The 21,886-nt window shown below is 37.8% G+C and overlaps 1 protein-coding gene across 3 annotated transcripts in view; it reads right to left on the bottom strand.

Annotated features, from left to right (window-relative positions):
- Nucleotides 1–416: 416 nt before the first annotated feature.
- Nucleotides 417–21,886, bottom strand: part of LOC308194188 (uncharacterized protein) — a 208,397-nt gene continuing 186,927 nt past the window's right edge. For all 3 annotated transcript variants that reach the window (XR_013950372.1, XR_013950373.1, XR_013950374.1), the window contains one exon: nt 417–13,628. The gene's annotated coding sequence lies outside the window, so the exon portion shown is untranslated. The remainder of the gene's footprint in view (nt 13,629–21,886) is intronic.

Genomic DNA, 21,886 nt, shown 5'->3' with positions numbered 1-21,886 from the left:
ACAAGTATTCATGTGTTATTCCCCTTGAAATTAATAACTGTAAGCTACCTAAATACAGACTTCTGTTTTCTGAAAAGGAGAGGAATCTCATCTTGGTCCATGTTAAAATAAGGATAAAGTATAACCCATACATCTATAAGAATCTGTTCTTTTGAGTATATTTCTATAAACCACATTTCTGAGTTGCAGTAGTTACCACAGAATATGTTCCCATGTTGCCATTTTACAACTACTCCCTAGAACTCTGGGGGAAAAAAAGTTAATTTTCTTTAAATGCTTTCTTTTGCACGTCTCCTCCCTTGTGAAAGCGCCTTTCTGAGGGCTCAGTATAGCTCCTGAGGAGTTCAGCAATAATAGGAATACATTCATAGTTTGTATAGCCAGGATGTGGATCCATTATTTAGAAAGTATTTCAAATGTCTGATGTCATTCAAATTTTCTCTTATTCAGTGCTGACTACCTACCTCTCTGTGGTGGGAGAAAGAAAACAACCCTTCTTCCAGGGGTAATCACACTGCAATCAAACTGTGCGATATGATTAGGTCTGCCTGAGTCCTCGGTGCATTCACAGAGCACTGAAATAGTGGTCCCTGAGGACCAGTCCATTGTATATCGTTCCTCTCAGTACCGACAGCTGATAGAAGTCATAGCCTAAAGAAGTTGCACAATCTGAAAAACAAACATACTAGCAGGGGAACGAAGTGGAAAGCAAGAGCAAAGAAAAACAGCATGAAAGAAAAAGATATAATTGGGAAGAGGGGAAAAAAGTCCAAAGGAAAAATACATCCCACGTAAACATATATATATATATACGTACATATATATATGAAAACAAAACAAAACACAAATCAAGAAAGTAAGTTAGGTCAATAAAAAAGTAAAAGCTAGAATGCTTGCTATGAAAATGAAGGAAACTCATAGAAAGAATAAAATCTACTTTCTCTCCAAAATCAAACCCAAAAAGAACAGAGCAAACAGAGAACACAGAACAACTTGAAGAAAACTCAAGATTAAGAAGAAAAATACTGCTAAAAAGAACATGCCCAGAATAAAATCTGAAATAGCCTGTAGGGGTTATGATGCCTTCACCCTTGACATCTTAAAGGAGGTGTAGTCTATAAGTACTGTCCACAAAATATACAGATCAGAAATTCAATATTAGTTAGCAAAGTTTCATATGTTTTTATCATTGAAGACTGATCTGGTTTTATTGCACACACAAAGAATATGATGCCATTTCTGTTTCTTGTTGGATAGTATTACTCTTCAAAGAAAGTTTTAGGTGCAAATAACTGATCATGACTTTCAATCTACTCTTCTCCAGCATCTGGGAATGTCATAAATGAGGCCCCATTGACTTCCTGGAACTGAATTTTCACCTATGAAATTTATTATTTCATCAAACTTTCCTACCAGCAAAAGATTTTCTGGAATATTCATAAAAAGCAAACATAAATAGGACAAACCTGCAGCTAAAGTAGAGACTTTTGAAAGGTCAAATAAGGGATTGTGTAATATTTTTGCTACTTCACTTAGAGCTACCTGAAGGAAAAAACATTTTAAAAGGTGGGTTTTTTTTTTGTTTGCTTGTTTACATTACTTATTTGTTCTTCTACCAATTAACGTTTTGGGGCTGGTGTTTTTTAACACAAATCCACCCTTGGTTAAGCCTGTCCTATAATGTGTGTAATCTTCCATCACTCCATTCTTCATTCCCTTGTTTTCACTGACTTCAAAGTTCAGAAGTTGAGCAAGAAGGCCACCCACTAGAAAGCTAATTTCCAGAAAAAAAAAAAAAAAGTATTCTATGCAAAGAAACACACAAGTGTTTATTAGAAAAGCTTTTGAGACCTTTTATTGACAAAAAGGCAAAAAGCAGTTGAAAAGATTTTTGTAACCACTGAACTGGGGGTTTTGAGGCTGCACAGTAACATATTACTGGGAGCCCCAGTTTCATTTTTATTGCAGTACAGAAACACCAGGAGAAGGTCATTCTATGGTGACAAAACCACATTTTTTTTTTTTTAATCTTATTTTGTAAATCAAATGAGAGTGACTCTGAGCATTGACTAAGGGCATGACCGTTTCACCATTTCTGACTGCTTTGGTTTAAGTGTTGAAGACCAACATCCCAGTTATAGATACCTTTGACATTTGTGCCCCTTGCAATATAAGAAAGATGTTAGCAATATGGAGTAAGTCCAGCAGAGGTAAGACACAATGTTGGGGGCTGGAGCACTTGCCTTGTCAGGAGGGACAGGTGGAGCTAGGCTGGTTCACCCTGAAGAAGGGGTGACTTTGGGAGGACCCAACAGCTGCCTCCATTGCCTACAGGGATGGCATCAAGGAAATGGAGCCAGGCTCTTTATAGTGATGTGTGGCTGGACGGTGAGGAACAACAGACATTGAAACAAGAGATGTTCAGACTGGAGAAAAGGGGAAACATTTTCCCCTTGAAGACAGTACAGCAGTGGCACAGACTGCCCACAAAGGCTGTGCAGTCTCTATTCTCGCAGGTTTTCAGGAGCCATCTGATACAGACCTGAACAGCCTGGTCTGATCTCATAGCTACCCCTGGTCAGAGCAGGAGATTGAGATGGACACCTCATGAAGTCCCTTCCAACTTGAGTTCTCCTGTGATCCTGTGCTTTGATGTAAATGGCTAGTGACCAGGTGAGAATTACAACAGGCTTCACATAAATAACTGTGAGCAATGCTCAAGTACATATATGCTGCTGATCAGCGCAAGCCAGATCACAAAGCCTGAATTTTGTCAAGTATGTTGGTGTATCTGTAAGACATTTCAGAGCTTGATTCACCCCAGACACTTAAAGATCTGCTTGACCAAGACCTGCGTGTTGCAAACATGTACCTATACACTTGTAATATAATAATTATTTCCTATGTTTACAAGGATCTCTGTCAGAAGTGTTAAAATATTCATGAATGTTAGGTGTCACCAGGAAAAGAGAAACAAACAGAAGTCAAACAAAAAACAACAACAAAAAAGCACAACCCCCCCCACAAACCCACAGATAAATTCAACCAGAGTTATGCATTACAGTTACACCTCATAAATTGGCATAAGTACTTTATAGAGAGGTTAGACATATAGTGCTATGCCATGATATAGGTGAAATTATTTTTAAATTAATAGGAAAACCCAAATGATCTGTACGTTTTTGTATTTGCTCTCAGCTATGTTTTATGTGCTCTATTGCAAGCACTCTTCAACCCTCTTTCCGGCTCTAGTCTAAGGACTGCTGACTTCTTTGTACAGACCTTAAGTAGAACGGTTTGAACTGCAGCCCTGGGCTGTCACTACCTCTCATGGAGAGGTACAACCCACAAAGGGTATAAATCATGACACATTATACTCCGTCCAGCTTCTAGGCTTGCCTCCAAAGAGCCATGCATGTTACAGCATTCACCTTTGCAAGCAATGTAATAATCTTTTCCTTGTGCTGTGAGGAACTCAGCATCCCTCGTAAGCAGCACACTGTGGCAGTAAAAGTCATTGCAGCCATAACAAAAATTAGGTGTTTCTCTACTAACAAGCAGCTAGCACTATCTTCAGCTGGGCACAGTAAGGATTAGGAGTTTCTACAGGTTGCTGGCAGCCATGTTTTCTGTTGTTGTCTCCAGAAGAGGTGTGTAGCCAGCATTTAGCAGCAGAGAATGGGGCCTGAGCACAAATCCCAGCAGCCTTTGAAGGTTCTGGTCCAGAATTGCTGCTGTCATCAGCTTCTGGGCAGAAGGAGCTGGTTGGGCATGCAGGGTCATGTGCTGCTTATGACTGTCTTGCTGCTTACCATGGCACTGCCATGAGCTAGAGAAACTTATAGTCTGCTGCAGGGTTTGGTGGCTCTTTCACAATAACAAAGGAGCCCCTTAATCCCTCTTTCCCTGTTTCTGGTCTCTGACTGCAGTGTGCAGTGGGTTTCTAGAGGGAATATAAGCACAAGGCATATGTGACAGTTGTTTTCTCATGGTGTTCTCCAATCCTCTGGACATGTCTGGCTCGGGGGTCTGAGGAATGAAGATGGCATGTTCATGCTGGAATCCCTTGATGGATTTTTCTCCTGTTAATTGGTCTGACAGGATTTTGAATGCATGTACCTTTGAAGCACCCGCAAGATACTAATGATTCCCAAAGACTGCTAAAGCTTTTTCTCTTCAAACCTCTAACAGTTTCTTTCTCTGTTCTTCATATTTTTGACTCCCAGTCCTGTGACTGGTGTAAGAGGGGACAAGAAAGAACTGCTTTCCAGCACTGTTAGGAGAATATCCACCAAGGACATTGTGGGCAGTTTCCATGATTCTTCTGTAGCCCTAGAGGTCAGTGTTGATGTTCATCCTCCTGAAATGCATTTTTTTTTTTTTTTTTTTTAGAACCAGCTGTCTGTTCTTTGTTAAAGCCCTGTCAGAGACATTGTGCATACATCTGGTTATCTGTCACAAGTAATCTGCTATTTTTGCTAATGGCTACAGGTCTCTAAAATTGTTTTGCATCTCTAGGCTCTCTGAATCAAGGTGTTGTTTGCAGTGTGCTCATTTCCTATTTTATTACCGGTATAATGATTTCATTGCAAAGATTAACAGAGTCTCAGGGCCTCTTAATATAAGCAGCCTCACAGCAGAAAAATAAATAAATAAATAAATAAAATATTGATAGAGTTTATCCTGGATCTAAAAAAATGCTTTAGATGTTTATTTAGTAATGAGTACCATGAATTCCTTAAAAATACCCACTGTGCAACATCAAAAGACTGTTAGAAAGGCTGTAAGAGAACAAACAAACAAAAAAAACCCATCAGATTTCATGAGCAATTGTTCTTACAATACAAGCATTAAATCTTTTTCTTATATTTACACATAACTTAAATTTCTATTTGCAGACAAAGCTCTGTCGGAAAGTTTCCTGATTTATCCAGTATTTCAGCCAAGAGTGCTTAGCCATGTAAAATATAAAGGAAAGGACCATTTCAGTTTCTAAGGAACCACGGGACTCCCCGATGCTTATAAGCTGTCCTGATGCCTGACACAATAACAGGAGAGAGATTAAGTATAAAGCAATTGGAGCAGACAGCCTGAGATGGCTCTCTCTGCAGCTGACCATGGTATTCACAGACCGTGCTTCACATTGAGTTAGGCTGAGTCCAAAAGCAAAATAGCAATGTCCTTGGATATATGCTTTTTGGTCTCCATTAACTCTGGGAACTTTGAGTCATACTCTGCTGTGTGGTGTTGCCATGCTTTTAGCTGCCTGAGATAAAGGATTTCCTGAAGACCCCGGGTCTTCAGTAGAAAATACTGATGAAATGGAGAAATGGATCCCCACTGCAGTGCTCTGTTGCTCTGCCAAGCCTGGCTTTCCCATACTCTCTGTGAGTGCTCATCACTGGTTGAAGAGGAACATCCCATCACAGCAAGTGGTTCCCATCACTAGTTTGTGTCATTCCTAGTCTTCTGGTAATGACGTAAAAATAAGGTAGGAGAGGTTGTCCTAGCTTGAGAATATTGCGCAGCTTTGTTGTGCAATAGATGATACAGCTATGTATATGGCTAGCAAAACAGGTGTCAGGAGGTTTTTCTGACAGAGATCATGGTGCTTAGAGGATTACAAGACAGCTGATGAGAATCTAGTGTGATGTCTGAATCTTCACTTACAATACTGAAGCAACAGCCACAGACCAAACCCTTAAACCTTAATGTATATCATTATTTCATTCCACAAACTACAAACAAACACACATGCAATATAAATATGGGTAAGTATCCAAGCTAACATGGTTACACTGCTAAATGACATAGTTCACAAGTTTTAAGGCATTTCATAGTGTTGCACAGTCTTTCTGTAATGACTAAAAGGAAAAAAATGTATGGGATCTCTCAGGGAAGGATTGATATCCTATTTATCTCACCAGTAGGCTTGCAAAAATCTTTTTGGGAGAGACTAAAAGATCTGAATCTGGCATGGCTGGAGCAGGATACAAATTTTTCCAGTTTTAGTGATGCTTGGGTTGTAGAAGCTGAACTGAATGGATTAATTATAGAGAAGATGTCAGGAAAAAACATTAATTTTCACATCTGAATTCCCACTTACATCAAAGGTTGGTGGACTTTAGATGAGAAGCAGAAATTAATATCCATGTGTAATACTAGACATTTTTAAGCCTAAGAACTCCACCTGCCATCAGAAGGGCTGGCTGTTTTGTTCTCAGAGTTCCTACAGTCTGTGTTACCTTCATTTGCCTGTCTCATATATTAAGAACTATGATGATACATCTTTATCATGTCCTCATTACATACCAGTATTTCCATACACTGTGCCTTCTTTCCTAAACCTATGCCTCAGTATGCGGAGAGGAGGAAGCTTGTTTAGACAGTAGTTATTCAATACTTTTTCATCTTTGTTCTCTGTAGTGGTTCCTACCTTTTTTTTTTGCTGTACATTTTTCCATTTTTCAAACTCTTCTACAAACAGAATATATATATATTTTTTCCATTGGAGCTAATTTGTATAGAGTTCTAGCTTTTCACACACTTTCCTTTATTTTCACAATGTTTTTGCAAGATAAGTAGTGTCACCTGCATTTTGCAATTGGCAAACAAAGGTGCAGAGAGGCTAAAGTAAAAGAGAGGATAATTCTGTGTTTCTTTTCAAGCATGTAATGTGATACAGTATTTTACATGTTCAGAGTTCTGCTTCTGTTAATGTCCGCTGCAGCTGTGAATCTTCAGTTTCTCACTTTCCTGCCAAATTTCAAGTGCCTTCTCTAAGGACGAGAGTTTATGAAAGAAGAGGTCACCAGCATTTCTAAGACACGTGAAAGCTATCCTCATTCTGAGAAATGCCATGCTCTTAGAGGTAAAATATTCCAAAAAACTTTGCCTGGAGGCAGTCGTGGGGGCATATAACATTTCAGTTTATGTTATTAGGATTTAACAACTCACATACAAATATAAAAGACTTATGGTAGTATTTAGCAACCCTAGTAGCAGCTGATGCTTTCAGAAAAAGAACACTCCTCTAAAAAAGTACTGTTGAATACTTGATAACCTAAGGGTCGTGTTGGCTTCTATTTCAGTCCTGAAAAGAATGGCTTGTGCAGTGAATGGTTCTCTGTTCCTTATAACTATGAGAAATACTGCCTCTCAGACCTGCAACAAGATGCCTTTTTATACGAACTTTCAGTTTTAGACCAGATTTGGAAATTTTATTCCGTGAACTATTTCAGAATCTGTTTCCTGAAACTCAGGTATTCCAGTGAGAAAAAGAATTGAATATTATTTATATTAGGTCTTTTTTTTTTTTTTTTTCCTTATGTCTTTGCACTTTCCATACTATATTCTCCCAACACGGTCTTCTTTTTAAGTTGAAGAATGGTCTTGTAGTTAAGGCATTCAAGTGGGATTCAGAGCACATGAATTCATTTCCCACGCCTGCTTGAAAAATGTTCCATGTGGTGGAATTGTTCTGTCTCTGATGCATTTTCCCATCTGTCAGATGGCTACCGTAGTGTAAAGGTTGCCACCTGGCAAGTTTCTAACTGGCTCATACAGCTTTATTTTTGTATTGTCAACTGCTGGTGAGGCAATTCAACCTGCTGGTTTCACATCATCTAGGATGTGATGTTCTCAATGGACATGTGCCTTGTGGGTGACCTGTTCATGCACCACAACTGCAATACATCTCATATACATAAGATATAATCCTGGTGCACACAGATCAATATATGTAAGCTCTCCAACATGTCCTGGGCCTGCTGGAGATGAGTGGAAGTACAACACATGCATGCTCCAATAATTTCTGAAGGTGTCTTGTTCTGTGTTTTTTGTTTGTTTGTTTGTTTTGTTTGTTTTGTTTTTCTTTTTTTTCTTTTTTCTTTCTTTTTTACTGCTAAAAGAAAAAAAACGGAACATTTTATCAAGTTTTGAATTACAGAATCTTAATGTTGATGAGAATATTTGTATTAGTTATAAATCAAAGAATCACTTTTCCAGTAAAAACTAATGTCCCTTAATCTTAGAACACACTCTTTGCTTTTTTTGGCAAAAATATCTCTTCAGAACCATTTTTGGAACGATTATAAATAAATCTATACCACTTTGTATGTACTGTACAGCTATATTACTCTAGCTAATTTTGATGTAAGTATCAGGAAGTGAGTTAGCTGCTCACTCTTTTGTGTTTAATGGATCCCAAGTCACATTTTTCCTAGATAATGGAAATGCGATGAGTATTCTGACAAATTCTTTTTATATGAATCTTTCTTCATTTTTACACTAGAAATAATGACAAACATTTATACAATCCTACATCTGAACTAAGTAAATTAATTCAACATTTCCACACTGAATATCTGCTTATGAAGTCATGAATATATTTCCTGTTCTCTTTATTTCTCCAAAGGGATGCCATCCATTCTCTCACCATAAAAGCTGTAATCTAAAGACTGCTGATTGCAGTGTGATTGGTAGCACAATGTTATTTTATTGACACACAGGGTTAAGAAAGTAACTTGGAAGTGAATAGATTTTGAATATATCTTGTTGTTTGATGTCCATAACTTAGAAGAACCAATTTTAATGTGAGCAATTATGGACTTTTTTTCTTTGCTGTCCCACAAAGCAGGCTTGATTTTTCTTTCATTTATCCTAGCTGTATTCTGATTTAACTTCACTGACATCACTAATGTTATACTGATTTCAATGTAAGTTAAGAATTAAATTATATTTGCTTTTGCCAGAATAAATTACTCTTGAGTGGCATGACTCGAGAGAAAAGTAAATGGTAAAACTATCCTTTAGTATATTTTATGATCAGGTTCATCCCAAATTTTGCAATACTTCTCCACAGCATTCTTTAGACAGCCTTTGAGAGAGAACTTGATCTGATGAGGCCTGATGAGAAGACTCAGGACCTTTGACAGAAACCAAAAGATCTGAAGAGCCAGCCAAGTTGAACATTATATACCAAGGAAGATGCATAAGCTGATCACTATGTTTAATTATTATTACTATTAACTCTTAGGGTTGCAAGCAAATGACTAGACTGCCAATTGGGCCCTGGGCTGAAGTTTAGTTAAACACACAGGATACGGAAAACTAGAGGACATGATTTGAGAAGTTGCTGGATGTGGTAGAGAACAATACATGAGACTCACAAAGGTCAAAGACAGTGTTGTGAGAGATGGCCGGAGTTCACAGGATTTATGTCACAGTGGGCTGAACTTCATGGGAATTTAGAGGGGAATATTGGAAGCCTTTTGAGGGTGTATTCTTGCAAGGTCAACAGTTCCTACCAGAAGCACTATACAAGACTAAGATGACCCAGGAAAAAATTAAAAAATGCCAAATCTGTGTATCAATGTAGAAAAATTAGGGCCAGTGAGGAAAAAGCAATTGAGGATAAGTTGTTCACTTGTGAGGAGTCTGGGTCCAGCCTAATCAGGGCAACAAATGAAATCTGTATTTCAGACTGTATGACTTATTTCTTCTCTGCTGCTGTGGTCAGGACTTGGGGGGGAACAAGATGTTTTCTTTTTTGTGCTGAGGACCATCTGGACCATGTGGGCAGACCAAGCTATGTCAGTGCCCATCCTGGCTCCAATGGCATCAAGATCTATTCAACACTCTCTATAACTAACATTTTAATAGATTATTGATTAATAGATTATGTTCAAACACTGAAAGTTTATTGAAGACTTTGACCAGAGTTAATGTTGCAGAGCTCTAGGTACTGCATGTATCTAGACATTCCTATGGTCAATGAGTGCCAGCAATCATCACTTGCATAAATACTACTCAAATGCATTATGCCTTTGCTTACCCTGGCCAAGCCATAGTTCATCACTGAGTGTCAGATAGTCCTTAAGGAGTAACATTTATCGATTTCTTTGAATTCAACCTACATTGCCAAGTAATTAGGTCTACAGCTTCACTTTTTAAAGGATGGTTGCTCAATGAGAAATGCCCTTTTGAGTTTAAGTATCATATTTAAAAATCCACTGTCCTGTGACTAAGTATTTTTAGATATTTAAAAAATAATTCTGAATTCATGACTCCACAGATTTTTTAGTTCCTTCAGAAACAGCTAATTATCCAGTAGAGGGAGCAAAAGCTACCTTAAAAATGACTGAAGATCAGTTGAATTGTATTAGTTAAATAATTTATTGTACAATTCTAATATCTTTTGAATAAATTATTCAAAAAATATATTTTTTCCATTATTCACCATTGTCTAGTGCTCCTCAAATAATTCACAACTATATTAATCACAAATTTTACTCGGTGAATTCAATTATTATTTAAAATAAAATATCTATGCCCCAAACTGTGGGCAAACCACAGAAAGTGATGCTGAAGGCAAATAAAGACATCATCCTTTAACTATTCAGATTATTTATATGATAACAGAACGTATGATCCACGACATATTGATTTTAAGGACAGGACAGTGGATCAAGACAAGCATGAAAATGAAAAAAATTGTTGGAAATGCAAAAAAATAGAAAAAAACATTGTGAGAGCTGCTTCTAACATTGACAGCCACCAACCATCCTTATGTAGTAGAAGAGATATTCTACATGTAAAGATCAAGAGAATGACAAAAAATGACACATTAATAATTGACTACTAAATAATGACAATGTTAAGAAGGAAAAATATTTCCTTCAAGATTGTTGTGAATTGATAGAAATAGCAGAGCTTATGTCTCAATTTTTCACAAACCCTTGGCCTTGAACAACTAATGCAGTGAGAGCTGGATATTAATTCCATTAGGTGAGGGAAGGAGAATTGCAACTAAAGATAAAGCATACCCCTTTATAGTTTCTTCCTCAGATTGTAATGTGGCAGAAAGAGGTGCTATTTCACAATGAATGATAAAATGACTGAGATATACAGTCCTAGAAAATTTGAAATCCTCAGCTCAAACCAAAGGCCTACACCTCTAAAATTCCTGGAAGCAAACCTGCTATGAGGATATTTCATTCCCAGTCTGAGTGCTGTCAGCAATGGTAGAAAATTAAGCCCAGGCATCAAAATACTACTTCCATAACAGATATGCATCCTCAAGCTACTGTAGACCAACAAAGTTATTCTACATGTGTTTAAATTTTGTTGTACACTGTGACAAAGGTAAATAAAGCTATAGCTGATCAGCTCACTTTAGCATTTTATATTTGTGTTTATTCAATCAGTAAGCTTTGTGTCATGTCTGGTACTTTTTTTTCCCTGGGAAAACAATGTCAGCAGGCAGTTGCTTCTGAAGCAGAAGGTTCTAAAATGACTGTGCAGGCAAAAAAAAAAATAATAAATAAATAAAAAAGGAAAAAAAAAGAAAAAAAAAGACTGATGGTTTGTTTTCCTTTCTGATTTTATATATTCTAAGCTTGAGTATTTGTGGCATATTGTAGTTTGGCTGAGGTAAACGAGAATATTAACTCATGCTGATTTCAAGCTACGAAACATATGTGTGGTGTTTTCATTGAAATCAGTAAGTTGTATGAGGAATAGATTTAGACCAGCACCAAGATTTTTTTTAGTATCATGACAAGTCCAGTCTTATCTTTCACCTGTGACTGATAAAATCTATCCCAGAGTTATGCTTAACATGCTACCTGTGCTATATCTGACATTAAGCTCAAGATTTTTAACTGTTTTCCCTTTCATGCAGAATTAGGGAAAGGATAAGAAAGAGGATGTCAGAGTATTCGCTACCATAACCTATGTATGTAACCGTTATTATAAAACACCCTTGCCTACTCCTACGCTGCAGGTGCTGCATTTCCATTTTCTCCTGGGTAAAACTGATGCTGATTGTACTTACCTTGATCTTGCAGCCCTTCCTCCAGCTGGTTTCTGTATGCAGCCTATGAGTGCAGGTTCAGAAAGCACAAATGCACGATGCCATCCTTAGAAAGGCATTAGAGAGGGGGCTGACATACTTGCTGCATTCCAGCTATGATGACCTTGCAGTAGGGTTAGCATGGGACCAATGAACCAAGGCATTGTATTTCAAGCTATTGAACACTGCCCCCTCCCTTACAGTTTCAAGGGGAGAGATTTGTATTCTAAATGAAGCAATGACCTTTGATCTTGTTTTTTAATTAAGCACCTAGCTAGAAGGTTTCACAGGCCATGTTATTACCTGTGGGTTTATTACTAGATATTAAGATAAAGAATTCAGAGAGTATCTGGTCCTGGGCCTTTTTGTTTTCTTACAATGCCTTAAAGCTTGATCTCTGTCTGTGAGTTTAAAGATTTTATACCAGCAATAAAATCCAAATTATTAAAATAAAGGCTCATCCTTATAAAGAGATTTCAGTTGGACCAGTGGGACTTCTTTAAAGTTAATATGCAGATTTTTTCCTCTGTTATCTCAAAGAATTAGGCATATTAGAAAAGGGTTGGTCATTGAAAAAAAAGACAAGCAAAATGAGACACCAATGCTAGCTCTCACCTGCCAAAGCCCTTCCCACAGACACAAGCTTTGAAGCAGAATGAAAAGACTAAGTGAAGCCATAATTACATCTTGTTTAACCTGGCCCTTTAAACAGCTAACCCTTTAACATGCCTTTCTTTTCCACACTTCTGCATACTGCAGAACTCTTCCAATCAGCACAGAGCTTAATCAACAGATGATTAAAATCAAATCTATACTATATGCTTCTACTCTGCTCAATATTGCATGCATACTTAAAGTTAAGCATATGTTTAATGGCTTTGAGGAATCAGAACTTTTCTCCTTTTTCTTCAAGATGTCTTTCCTCTTTCTTTTGAAAATGTGGTTAACAGTTTGTACTATATGTCCTTGTGGGAAAGAATTAATCTTGGACTGGAATGTATAGGGATCGTTGTCCTAATAGGATTTAAACCATTGTTTTTTGTTGTTGTTGTTGTTATTTTCCCTTACTCTTCAGTATTCACAGTGGCTGGGAAGAAAAGGGTTTGTGTGGCTATTTCCCACATTAGTGTCTGTTAGAAAAGTGCTCTAATGTCCATTTAGTTCGTGGTGATTACACAAAGTGCAGAAAATAGGATTAGTGCCTTTGACTACATTTTAAAAGATAACTGTCTTTCTTCATATTTTGGTGCTGGATGTACTTTTCTCTCTCTCTTTATACCCTATGCTAAATCTCAAGTCTCAAAAAGAAGCAGACTGGAAGTCCCTGACTTTGTTGGTTCCTATCACTCCTAAGGGACACATTTTCACAGTAACTGTAACTATCTGAATTTTGATGTATTGAAAGAGTTAGTAAGGTGCTGGGGAAGGAGAGAAAGATGAGAAATTAGCTTCCAAGAAAAACAACTTGATATTTTGCTCAGAGCTGTATAGAAATCTCATTAGGAGAGAGTGGTGTGATGGATGTATACTCAGGTTAAACAAGCCTTGTCCCACTGGTGGTTGCTCTCCTCCAGTCTGTACTCTTGGCTGTTGTACTAGTTACTTCTCTTCCTCTTCCAGAGTTGTAAGAGCTATTTGTCTTAGATGAAGCATCCGTTGCATGATCTCAGCCTGTAGCCTGAATACCACCGGTAGCAGTATATCAGACTCCCAAAATATAATGTGATTACTTCACAGCATTCCCATTCTGAAGTCTCTTCTTACTGAAATTGATCTAACAAACAAACAAACAAACAAAATAAACCAACCAACAAACAACAAAAAAAACCCCTCTCATCACTCAGCAATATAGTCCTGCTTCTTTTGAAATTAGATTTTTTTTTTTCCCAAGAAAAATTCAGAACAAATATATATGAGTGCCAGAGCATCAAGAGGAGCCTCTGATACTTCAGGTTTCCTGCTGGAGACTTTGTGTTAGATACACAAAAATATCATGCTTGCAGTATTCTCTGCTTATACCAGATTACATAAATGTGTGACCTGTATACAAAATAATTCAGAGCCTCAACAAATATATTCCTTTTCTTACCCACCATCTCTTCGTCATCAGTGTAGCTTGCAGAGGTGAGAAGAGTCAGAGAATTAATTTTACTCTGAGAGAATTTTAAAAGCAGGAGAGTTTTAAAAGCCCCTCTCATTCTGGTTACTCCTGCCGACTTCATTAGCTTTTCACCCCTGAAAGTCACAGGTCAATCTCATATTGAAAACTTGCTCCCACACAGTTAGGTAATGTCCTTGGTAAGAAACTGCAATTAATAAATAACAAACAGTAATACATGTGAGACAATGCACACCCTGAGAGAAGAGAGTCTGAGATTTTATAAAAAGCTGAACAATGTATTTTCAGCTTCTAAAGCAGAAACAAAGACAGATCCCCTCTGTCCTCTGTAGCCGTATATTGCTCCACAAATTTATTGCAAGAAGTTGTTTTTTCCCCTCTGTAAACAATTCAGATAGATGTGAACAACTTCCAAATAGCAACATAAGTTTAATTCATCTGTCTCAAGTGACATAACATATGTCACTAGTGCCTGTTGCAGAACCACGGAATTCTGCTACATTGTGTAGTATTATGCTTTACAGCCATACAAAGAGTGTCATTAGTACCAGAGCATTTTGAAAGAGAAATCTATGTAGCAACTACAGCGATCCTTTCTACATGTGTCTCCCTTCTGCAGGTGGTTAAATTTTGCTTTTTTTTGGGGAGAGGATTGGTAGGAGAATCCAAATTATCTTGAAAGGGAATTGTTTACTGCACCTTTTCTAGGCTAAAAGACAATATTTTCTGTTTCTCTCTTTCCATTTTCTATTTGCTGTGAATATAAAATGAGATCTGAATGAGAGAAGCAAGGTAAACCTGTTGATTCACTAAAATGCCTAGCCTCATCTCTGGAAATTCAAACAATTTTCACTATAATCTCTTCCTCTTTACTAGTCTGCGTAGTACAGTTTGGTATTTGACAATGTAATCATTTCAAACATAGAACATAAAATCTGGATTCGAGTGAGATTATGTTAACCTACTGGAGACATTTTTAATAGTGTCAATAGGTGACACTAACCAATTGTATTTCTACCAGAAAGAAATGTAACAAATTGAGGTTCTATAGTCACCAAAGAATAAACTATAGACTGCCATGAAGCCAATAGCTAACCTATACCACCCCTTTTCAGAGACACGAAGCCAAGCAGGTAGAAAAACCTTGAGTAGCTCTGATAGACGATTTATTGAATCTGATTTATTAAAAACAATGCCACTGTTTATGTAATAAACTCAGTCAAGCACACCAGTCTGTTCTTCTACAAAAAACTCAAGGTTCATAAATTTGCATACAATTTCAGAGCCTGCCTATGTAGGTAATAATACTAACTCTTTAGCAATACTGTGTCCAAAGGTTTACGAATAAGTAGAGTCACGGCATGTGTTATCTATTATCTATAACACTGACTGTAATATTTTAACATAAAAATGTTTTCAAACAATTTAAAAATATTGAGACCTAAGAGTGGAAACAAGCCTGAAGACATGATAGTTGCACTTTTAAGAGTCAAACAAGACATTGAAAAAGTAAACTCTCCATTTAGCCATTTCTTTACAGTGAGAACCCCCTAACTATTTATCAGCCAGAGATGACAAAAACAACTCCAAAGAATATATACAACCCTCCACGCTGAACAGATGTTTTACCACTTACATGCTACAGTCCTGAAATTTTTAGAATTACTCAGACACTGCAGAAGCTGTGAGGCCTCTCTGTTTATTGCTCCTAGTGGATATAAAATCAAATAATGATTTGTTTGTCGTTTTATTTTATGGAAAGTTTTACACTGTCTAGTCCAGAACAACTGTGTTGATCTTTCAAACGAGACATAAAACTTGAGGTTTTAACCACTTCTGTTCATTAATATCCCTTGAGGGTGTAGGGGAATTTTTCTGGGGCAATATTATGAGTATAAGCATCCTGACTAAATTACCACTCTGGTAATTACATTCATCTTATCTGTGTATCCCCCTGCAGCTTCAGTGGAATATGGTTTCTTCTTCTCCCGATGTGTTGTGTAGAACTGTTATGTGCTGTTAAATAGTTTGCTTAAGTATGCTCAGAAGCTGCCACTGGCAACATGTAGCCTAAATTTGCCTGTTAGGCACTTGCTATCCCTTCTGTTTCTGATTTTTTGGTCCTTTCCTCAGATGTGACAGCACTTCTCCTTGGTAAAGCTTTAGGAACAAATGTTAGTTTGCCATTTGTGGAGAAAGAACGAGTTTTGTTCCTCACACCACACTCCAGAGATTTCAGAAAGAACTGCAAGGATGAGTGAAAGGAGGGCAAAAGCTCATGGAAAAGCATATGAAAATCCTCAGCCCTCTGAAAGAACAAATGCCAGATTCTGCACCTGGGAAGGGTCAACCTTGGCTATAGGTACAGATTGGAGGACGAGAGGATGGAGAGCAGCCTCGTGTAAAGAGATCTAGGGGTTTTGTTTGACAACAAATTTAACACAAGCTAATTGCATACTCTGGCAACCAGAAGAGCCAAACGCATCCTGGGGTGCATCAGGCATGGCATTGTTAGCTGCCAAAGAGAAGGGATTGTCCCATTCTGCTCTGCATTGTTGCAGCCTCACCTTGAGCGCTGTGTGAAGTTTGGGGAACCACAACATAAGAAGGACATAAAACTATTAGTGCCCAAAGGAGGGCTACAAAGATGATGAAGGGTCTAGAGGGGAAGGCGTATGAGGAGAGGACTGAGGTCCCTTGGTTTGTTCAGCCCAGAGCAGAGCAGGCTGAGGGGAGGCCTCATGGCGGCCTGCAGCTCCCTCACGAGGGGAGCGGAGGGGCAGGCGCTGAGCTCTGCTCTCTGGGGACAGCGACAGGACCCGAGGGCACGGCATGGAGCTGGGACAGGGGAGGGTCAGGCTGGGGGTTAGGGAAAGGTTCTTCACCCAGAGGGTGGTCGGGCACTGGGACAGGCTCCCCAGGGCAGTGGTCACGACACTGAGTCTGCCACGGGTCAAGAAGCATTTGGACCACGCTCTCAGACACATGGACTGATTTTTGGGTGGTCCTGTGCAGAGCAAGGAGTTGGACTCGATGATCCTTGTGGGTCCCTTCCAACTCAGGATATTCTATGGCTTTATGATTCTATATTTTCAGTGCTGCATACTACCTGTTTCTCAGAATTTCCTTGTGAGAAAGGATATGGGAAGGGATTTTCAAAACAGCCTAAAGAAGTGAAGTGCAAAATTTACATTCAGTTTCAGTGAGGGTAAGGCACCTAAACCCATAGGCCCCTTGGAAATCCTAGCTATTGAATATAATAGCAGGGAGCAGAGCCAGAATCTCCATGCAGTCCTCTGGGAATTAGTCTAGTGCCAAGCCTTTTTATGTATAAAATGCTCAGATACTACAATGACAGAGCAATACAAAACCTTATGCAGACAGATAATAAACAATGATTAAATATGAACTAGTGCCTTTTCTTTACCCAAATAAATGGCACTGGGTTTGCCAGTTTTGAAGGAGGTATTTTGGCTCTGCTCTTGGGACAGTGGAAACTGTTGATAAGAAAAGCAACACATCAAGCAATAATAAGGTGATACTGGTCAATTTAGACCACCGTGGTCTAAGAGATACCTTGGCACACACAGAGAAGTTAGCCTTACCTAGTGGGTGAATGAAGATGTTAACAAAGCTAAGGTAAAGGCAAAAGAGACTGTTCTGGGGTTGTGATGAAGTCCATTACAACTAAGAATTTAGTCAATTTCTACCTTCCATTTGGGGTGAAATGCTCACCAAGAACAATCTACTGCTGCTGTCTTTTGAGATTTTAAAGTGTCATGAGTTAGAAAGAGCTACCAATATGTGTAAATGGGTGCTTGTGCTTGGCTGGAGAAATGTATAGCTGTAATCATGAAGTATTCCATACTCTGTTCACAGTGCTCTCTTTTTTTTGTAAATTGCTCTGTTTAGATGAATTCTAATGAAACAAACATAATTAACAAACAAAAGTTGATTTCTCTTTTGACAATTTCAGTTCCCTCAATTACAATTTTCAGGGATTCACTTTCCCACAACTCACTGTGAACCTACAAAGGTATAGTTATGTAGCTGATATAACAGAGGGAAAGTAGTGTAGTTATATCTGGTCAACTTTTTCTTTGGAGTTATGCATTTTGCAATAATATAAGTAGTATGATTAGGCAACAAAAGAAATTTTATTATTAAAACAAATGGCAGAAAAATGGTTGGCTGTACAGTATTATTTCATTTGGCCTGGACAGCTTTTGATGACATCATTTACTTAAACATTAGAGGGATAGGAATGTAAGACAATTTTCCTGGCAAATTAAATATATTAATATTGGAGTACAAATAAAAAGTTAAAACAGATCCATCATTCATCTTTGCAAATAAAAGTAAAATACAACATGTTTTGTATTAGTATAGTTTGGATAAGTTATGAGCAACTGTCTGCAAGTGAGTGATCCAGAGTTCTTTGAACTTTGTCCTAGGAATGAAGGTCATAAACTCCCAGCCAGTATGTGGAACTCCAAACTGATAACCACTGAATGGAAACAGGATTGAGGGAGAGTCTTTGTTGGAGAATCATGTAAACAGAAATTGCTGATGCTTTGTCCAAGCATTGGCAATTGTGATTGTTAGTGAAAAGAGTATGGAGAAAGAGGAGAGTGGTTAGGTTAGGACATTGTGCCATAGGGTCTATGTTAGGATTCTTGGTTAGTTCAAGGAAGGCACTGAGAAGTTAGAAGAACTCCAGAAAATTGTGACAATGGTTTTAAAAACTGTGTGGGAGAAAAGGATTCCAGAAGCTAATTTAGTCTAGTTTATAAAAACAAGGTTCCTGGCAAGCTGAGCAGAATCTCTAATGGCTATGCAGGGAAGATAATTAGCTCTTCAATTTGGGAAGCAACAGTAGAACTAAAACAAAGTGCTGGAAGATAAGGCTAAGGCTAATATTGGATATTTTCTATAAAATACTCTATATTTAAATTAAATAAATTAGGACTGTTACACAGCATATGTTAAACAGAACAGCCTGGCACAGGTACTCCTTCTGGCTTAATTAGGCAATTAGGTGTCTTGGAAATCAACAGTAATACTCATCAGAACTTCAGTAGAAAGTGGTAGAAACATCACATTAAGGCCCCACATGCATTTTCCTTACTCCTGGGAGCTCCTAGGTATTCAAAAAGTTTCAGAGCTGGTGGTAAAATTTGGCCATGTCTCAATGTTATGGCATTGTCAGTGGACAACAACTCCTTACTCTTATGCATGATCAATTCAGAAAGTAAATCCTGCTGTTCCTGGCAATTTGGTTAATAGCCTTAGGTTCTGATGCAGAAAATATGTGAGTGCAGTCAGATTTACCTGTGTTCACACAGGAGCCACTTTCAAATTTGTTAAAATTAAGAAAGGAGATGAGCGGGATACTTAAAAGCTGGAAGCAGATTTCCACCTGAGCATATCACTCCACATGCTGTTTTGAATTTGGCTGTTGAGATAGTGTGAGTGAGCAGCCAGGCATAACTCTCTTGCTTAGCCTGCTAGTTGAATTGATTTTCGACAGAAAACATTCGTGGAACAAACATTATTGGAGATCCCCCTGTATGTGCCTGACTGGGGATAGTTTCTGGACGTATTGGCTGTTTAAGAAAGGTTTTGTATTTATTAACTCACAACATTTTGTTTATTTATTTATTTATTTATTTTGGTGGCTCAGAAATATCTTTTTAGGCTTTGCACAAAGACACTAGCACAAGAATCAACCAACTGACTGACCAACCAACCAAAAAAAAGCACAGTTGATAGCGCAGGAATGATTTCTAAGCAGGTCAGTTAAGCAAAGTGGAAGCGATAACCACTTTGGCAGTCATTCTCCACTGAGTAGCTGAAAACATATAGAAGACTTCTGTGATGAGAAGTCTTTTTTTGTATGATAAAACAAAATAACTAATTCTGCCTGCAAGAGTTGAGACCACATCCACTCTCTGCAGTAAATTAACACCGTTTTCTCAACATTACGCTGAGTCTATATGAGTCTCATAAATCATTCAAAATTATTTCCAGTAATATCCTTATAATGACTAAATCTGTGGCAGTTGAGAAATGAAGTCAGCTACTTAGTGTATACAAATACTTGCGATTTATCTAGGCATTTTGTCTGGTGTCTGTAAAACTCACTATTTTTGAATTTTATGGTATTGCCTGAAGCATGTGTTTTCTATCAATACAGTGGGATCAGATAATCATTGCAATGAGGGTTAGCTAGTAAAATTCAAACAGATGAGCTCCTGTATTTTAAGGACCATATATTATGTCCCAGTACAGGAAGTACTTAGAACCAAATCCAAAAAGGACTTTGATGCCTAACATGTGATTTAGGCAGAATTTAGGTACCTAAACAGAAAAGCGTAATCTGGAAAATCTTTTCTTAGATTCTGTCTAACCCAGGTGGCATCAAAACTCCCTCAGAGGCTTATTATTTTAAAGTTTTCAAGGTAGCTGGTGTTGAATAATGCACTACTAAAAACTGCTGCCCTAGCAGGCCTCATCCACAAGTTAATTAGCACTTTAGCACTTTGTTCATTCCCCCATCCAGCCATGGTCCATAAACTGTGTTCCCTCACCTAAATCCTTGGGGGGGGGGGGGGGGGGGTGCGCAGTCAAGGCAGTGGAACGGTTTGACAGGACCAGCAGTCATGATTATCCTTTCTATTTAAATGCAGGAGAAACAAGATTGAAATATTGGTGTCCTTTTTTTTTTTTTTTTTTTTTTTTCCTTTTTTTTTTCCCTGGCTTAAGGGCCACAGTAATCTTTCAGAAAGTTGCCAAACCAGACACTATTCTCTTCTCATCCTCTCTAAGTGGCTGAAGGCCAGGAAGAGTCAGGGTTTTGCTGGTGACTCAAGATAATGTCAGACCACCAAGCTTTAGTCTTTTGGGGAGTGGATATGCTCCTCTCAGAGGAATTCAAGATTACTTGGTAGAGACAGAAAGAGCAAGAAAGGTCTTGACTTTTCTGTAGGGTCAGACATTCACCTGATAAAACCTGTCCTCCAGAGGTATCAGAGTCCTCACGGTCTCTAGGAACTGTGGATTCCTCCTTGGCATTAAATTCCTAAATATTAAGTATTATATCACCTCAATTTTAAATGTTTTGGTCTTTATTTTTGTCTCTCTCTAAAACTGATATAGTTCAGGTATATGTTCAAGGCTTTTAGTTAGGAGTCACCGATCTAACTCAGACTCAGGCAAGTGTTGTAGGAGGGGACTGCAGACTATGGAGCAATGCTCAAGCTCCACCAACTGCTCTATTCAGATTATAAAATTCAAGGCTTCCATTATTAGGCTTCTAGCTTACCTGTGGACTCTCTTATGCAATTACTCTAAATTACATTTATTTTGCACAGGCATTAGTTTCCATTTTTAATAGTAAAGCTAACAATTAATAATCACTTACACTGTTCTTTACACTTTCAAAGTGCTGAACAAATATTAATTCAGTTTCTTCATAAAACCTTAGGCTCCCTGTGAAACTAACAGGCTAGCTGAATCATACCTTCATATTCATAAGCTATAGCTTCTTTCCCATTATGTTTTAGAATTAATACAAATCAATTTTACAGCTGTTTGTTTAAAGGAACTGCAGCATCTCCAAAGCACAGGTTTATGTCCTTGTTATTTTATGAAATAAAAGTTGCAACATAAAACTGACGAGATTTTGTTTTTTGAATTTTTATGTAGGGTTGGAACATTTCATAACATCTTAGAAAATTTGTTTTAAAATTTAATTTCATTGTGTTGAAAATGTATCTTTCTCAGCATATTTTTGAAAAGACAAGGAAATTAGTGTTTCAGTTTAAAAAAATACTTTACTTCTCAGTAGCTTATGTAATAGACTAAACTTACGTAAAAACAAAACAAAATAAAGTCAAATACTAAACAATGAA

This window comes from Anser brachyrhynchus (assembly GCF_964034855.1).
Source record: "Anser brachyrhynchus genome assembly, chromosome: 4".
Classification (NCBI taxonomy): Eukaryota; Metazoa; Chordata; class Aves; order Anseriformes; family Anatidae; genus Anser; species Anser brachyrhynchus.
The sequence above is the reverse complement of the archived record's forward strand: the minus strand, read 5'-3'. Positions and strand labels throughout refer to the sequence as shown.